The sequence below is a fragment of the Halichoerus grypus genome, chromosome 4, assembly GCF_964656455.1.
Source record: "Halichoerus grypus chromosome 4, mHalGry1.hap1.1, whole genome shotgun sequence".
NCBI classification, from domain to species: Eukaryota; Metazoa; Chordata; class Mammalia; order Carnivora; family Phocidae; genus Halichoerus; species Halichoerus grypus.
Genome location: NC_135715.1, coordinates 39,655,250 through 39,660,782, shown reverse-complemented (window position 1 = coordinate 39,660,782; position 5,533 = coordinate 39,655,250). Strand labels below are relative to the sequence as shown.

The following is a 5,533-nucleotide window of genomic DNA, read 5'->3' as shown; positions in this document are numbered from 1 at the left end:
ATATCTTGTTCTTAAGATTGTTGCCAGGATGAAATAAGTGAATGTGTAGAATCAGATGTATAAATAAATAAATATTGCTATTATCTCACTATTGCTCTCATTTCTAAGATCCCTTAAAAATTACATTTTAATAATAATAATAGGAAGAAAAACAATAGTTTAGTACGTGTTTTACTGCTGCCCTATGAAGACACTTAGAGGTTATTAGAATAATCCCAATATTTTATCTTTGAATAAAGTATATATTTCTAATTCTGTTGAGCTGTTTTGACAATTGGATTGTTACCTACTCTTTGGAGGGTAACATGCCTTAGGATTTTGCTTAATTAAGTGATTTATTTGCAACTAATTAATTTGCAGTTATCGCACTGTATGGTTATAGCATGTCAGTCTCTTTGTTCCTGAAGCATAATATAATGAGTTCTACCCCATGATTTTTAAAAAATGAGTAATTAAGTATTGTTATATATTTTGTTAATATAAATTTCATCTCTACATAAGTTCATAGAACTCTAAAAGTTTAAAAATCATGTATGAAATTCTTTGCAAAGATTGCTATTTCAGAATACTGAGTGGGTCTGACATATTTATAAAAATATTTTCTGGGCGCCTGGGTGGCTCAGTTGGTTAAGCAACTGCCTTCGGCTCAGGTAATGATCCTGGAGTCTCTGGATCGAGTCCCGCATCGGGCTCCCTGTTCCGCAGGGAGTCTGCTTCTCCCTCTGACCATAACCCCTCTCATGTGCTCTCTCTCATTCTCTCTCTCTCTCAAATAAATAAATAAAATCTTTAAAAAAAAGAAAAAAATATTTTCTAATTACTTTGAAATTTAAAATAATCCATTGTTTATGTGGGAAAACCTGCAGATTCTTGATATTTGTTGAAATTAAACAATTCAAATGGTTTCATCATCTATTTTGGAAACAATTATCATTGGGACGGTGGTGACTATAATATTGCTAAATCCTACTACATCCCAGTGGTACCTTGTAATGACTAACTGGCCAAAACGTTTAGATTTCTTCTGGCTGGATAGGTTGCCTTCTGAAAAAAAGAAAAACGGGGAAATACTAAAATACTTCTGATAGTAACCTGCTTCGTACTAAAGCAATTTTTAATTATTGTTCAATTCAAGCAATCTATCCATGCTTTCTAGGTTTAATTAGAGTCATAAGGATTCCCTTCTAGTGTTGCCAAAAGTGCTTTTCATCAGAATTGGTCCCGTGACCTCTGGTGGCGACCACATGGTGTGGGGGCTGACACTTCCCTCTCTGACTAAGCACCAGCAGACATTTTGATCCCTCGGTGCAGATGGTTGGGAAGCACAGCGGTAACGGAGGTAATGGAGAGAGGCTGCAGAGTGTATAATCACCTCTCCTTTTCTTCTTTTAACCAGCACACCTTTCCACGCTTGTTCAGAAACTATTTCCTCAAATGTGGACACGACGCAGCTACTGTGAGAATCGATGATCACACTGGGGGTATGTTCCTCTTAATTATTCTCAAATTTATTTTCTAAATCATCCACTTTAGGTTTACTAAGAGTGACAAAATTCAGAGTGTGGATTAGCATTTTAATTTTACTAAAGAGCACTGGCAGTTTAACACTTGGATTCATAATGCTCCTCTTTCTAGCGAAGAGCCTGTTTTTAAACCTAACATCAATCTACAAAACATAATGAGCAGGATTATACAAAAACACACATGCAGAACATTTTCCTCATAACAGATGAGTGGCTCTCAGAGCAGACAAGAACCCATAGGGTATTCACTGCTATGACTCACTTGTCTCTGTAAAATCCTGTCTCTGTTCTACATGTACAATTTTAGATCTCACTGCTTCCCAGCATGAGCCGAGATAGAGCCGCTCTCTCCTTTTAAATATACTATGCTCACTTTCCACTCGAAGCTCCTTTTTTGTACTATTGTCCCAAATTTATGGGACTACATGTCCCTTCCCACTCTCTTTTCATATCTTACTTATTTTTTTTTTAAATTTCAGTTTTATTGGGGTATAATTGACAGAAAATTTAAGATATTTAAAGTGTACATCGTGGTCATTTGAAATTCTGAAAGGACACTCTCCATCATGTTATAAACACATCCATCATCTCACAAATTTTCTGTTCTTTCTTTTTTTTTCAGTGAAAATACTTAAGTTCTACTGTCCTAGCAACTTTAGTTACGCAAAACAACCAGTCACCATGTTTTCCATTATATCCTCAGACCTTATTCATCATAGAGCTGAAAGTTTGTACCCTTTCACCAACCTCTCCCTATCTTCTACCCTCCAGCCCCTGGCAACTACTTTTCTGCTCTCTGTTTCTATGAGTTTGACACACTTTTTAAAAATATTTTATTTATTTATTGGAGAGAGAGAGAACAAGTGGGGAAAGGGACAGTGGGAAGGGGAGAAACAGACTCCCCGCTGAGCAGGGGGCCCAACGTGGGGCTCAATCCCAGGACCCTGGGATCATGACCCAAGCCGAAGGCAAACACTTAACGGACTGAGCCACCCAGGCACCCCAGGATTTCTCTCTTTCTCATGGCTCATTTCTCATAATATTCCACTGTGTATGTATACCACATCTTTTATCCATTCATCCACTGACGAACACTCAGGTCATTTGCATATCTTGGCTATTTTTAAAGAGCTGATTGAAGGTACACCTTCCACCAATGTTTTGATAATCTTTCCTACCAGGATGTCCCATTATTTCTTTTTCTTTTTTTTTTAATTTTTATTTATTTTTTTATTAACATATAATGTATTATTTGTTTCAGGGGTACAGGTCTGTGATTCAACAGTCTTACACAATTCACAGCGCTCACCATAGCACATACCCTCCCCAATGTCCATCACCCAGCCACCCCAATCCTCCCACCCCCCTCCACCCCAGCAACCCTCAGTTTGTTTCCTGAGATTAAGAGTCTCTTATGGTTTCTCTACCTCTCTGGATTCATCTTTTTTCATTTTTCCCTCCCTTCCCCTATGATCCTCTGCCTTGTTTCTCAAATTCCACATATCAGTGAAATCATATAATTGTCTTTCTCTGATGGACTATTTCGCTTAGCCTAATACCCTCCCATTGTTTCTTAAGTATTTGTTTCACCAACTAGACACTATTTTTTTTCCCCAGTAGTAGTAGGAACTATTATCTGCCAGCACAAAGGGAATCCTCAGCGAACTCAGAGTTTAGGCATAAAATATGCTCTCAATTTTAAGGAGGGGATGGATATTTCTACTCCTGCATTCTCATTTCCAACACAACTTGCAGGGATGAGATGCATCCTTTCAACCTTTTACTTTTCTTTTCCTCCATTGTAATGTGATCACAGAGAGGTGTAGCTCTAAATAAGTGTCAGCATGCCTAATGTTTGGTCCCACTTGTATAAGAAGAAATTCTGCATTTAAGGATGATACTGTTCTGTGAGCGGGCTCATTTCCATTGTCTGTGGCAAAGAATGTGAAATATTTTGCCTTCAGTGGACAAATGTAAGCCATACATAACCGTTTTGTTTCCTGGTCGTAGAGGCAGAGGCTTCTATCTTCCGTGACGCAAGCAGTCCTGGACTGCACCTGGTCCCATTGGCCTGATCCATCAGTTCCAGCTCCTCACCCGCGTTCCTTCTTGCTTAGGTAAATTGAAGTCTGCTTCCGAGGGAGCAGGGTAGAATGTGAAAGGGAAGAATAAACAGCTCACCCGGGTTTCCAAGCCTCAACTCATACTCAACATCAAAAGCCAGAGAACCTCAAAGTTCAGTGAATGTCATTGGGTCTTCATATAGTTATTAACAAATGAATACTTTCTTTCCATATTATTCTTTTTGCACAGATACCTCTTCAGAGAACTCTGAAAAGGAAGAGGAGGAAATCGTAGGTATAAGCAACTGTCATATTCCAAAGGAATAAGACCCTCACTTCTTAAAATTCCAAGGTTAAATATTAAAATGAAATGGGTTTAAAATACTTTCTACAAGTTATTTTGAACTAAAAAATAATTCAAGCCATAGAGACAACCATTATGGTAAAGATGAAGATGAAACAATGCTTCAATACCTGCATTCGAACAAGAAAAAGAGCTCAGTTAAGAATGTTTAGGGGCGCCTGGGTGGCTCAGTCAGTTAAATGTCTGACTCTCGATTTCGGCTCAGGTCATGATCTCGGGGTTGTGAGATCTAGCCCACACCAGGCCTTACACTGGGCGTGGAACCTGCTTAAGATTCTCTCTCTTCTCTCCCTTTGCCCCTCCCCCCTTGTGTTCTCACTCTCTCTCTCTCAGAAAAAAATAGTAAAAAAAAAGAATTTTTATGATTTTCTGCTTTTATTGACCCCATTACCTTGATTTCTTTTCTGTTTTTCCTATTTTATATCAAAATATTAGATACACATAGTGGAAAAAAATAATGAGTTTGTAATGAGAAAGTTTCTCCTTTCAAATATTGTCCTACACTCAGTCTAGTACCCTGTGTAAACACTATTTACATGTTATTATTATTTTTTTAATTTAGAGGTGGATAAGGTTATAGCTCTAAAAACATTATTATAGCAATGATTGTGGATTTAACTACTGGTGCTTTATAAGGAAAAGAATATTTAACTTCTAGTTCACCCAAATAATAGTCTCCATTGATTTCACATTTTTGACAAGTGCATTATCATTACACTATGGTATGATTTTTAAATGTATTATTGATTACTTTTGTAATAATACATAATAGTCTTAAAATTCACTTTCTTTTTCCATGAAGTTTATACAACTCTTTTGAGTTGAAGATCCCTGAAGAATGCTAAGATTATCTCTCATTTTTTAGTAAATAAATATTTATTGAGCACCTACCATATTCCAGAAATAGTTTTAGTCAGAGGCCTCAGCAGAGAACAAAATAGGTAAAAAAGAAACAAAAATACCCCTGTCCTCAAGGGCTTACATTCTAATATAATAGCTCCAAATTTCAAGGTCATGAGCACCATATGCCTGACAAATATTTCTAGCATCAAGTCAAATACATTCTCTTTTCCTATTCCCCACCAATTGCTCAAAAATTTGCTATACTCCAATTTATTAAATACTTATTTTTTCTTCAATTGTTTGTTTTCATAGAAGTGTCTATTTTTTATTGATGATAAAAGAGTAATGCGGCTTCAACATATATTAAATTTAGCTACCTCACAATCACACTTTATATAAAATGAAAGTCCTCTCCCCCCCCCCAGCTGCTTTTAGAACATTTTTCTAAGGATGAACTCATTATTGTGCAGGATTGTTGCTCAGATATCATATTTTTAGAGTCAGTGTTTTCTGAATTCTCATATATTTAGAGTCAGTTTTTCCTGATTCCCCCATATGTGTCCTTTGGAAAACTAGATAGGCCTTTTGTTAGCTTTTTAAAACATATGTATATGCATATATATATATATATATATATATATATATATATGTTATATATATTATAGATATATGTCATATTACTTGATTAAAAGGTGAATGTAATATGTTATTTAGTAATTATATATATGTACATACCTATA

The 5,533-nt window shown here is 36.2% G+C and overlaps 1 long non-coding RNA gene across 1 annotated transcript; it reads left to right on the top strand.

Moving 5' to 3' along the window:
- The first annotated feature begins 1,299 nt into the window (after positions 1-1,299).
- LOC144381473 (uncharacterized) lies at positions 1,300-4,326 on the top strand. The gene is made up of 3 exons (XR_013446716.1): positions 1,300-1,481; positions 3,534-3,640; positions 3,837-4,326. It is a non-coding gene; the product is annotated as an uncharacterized LOC144381473 (long non-coding RNA).
- Positions 4,327-5,533: the final 1,207 nt, after the last annotated feature.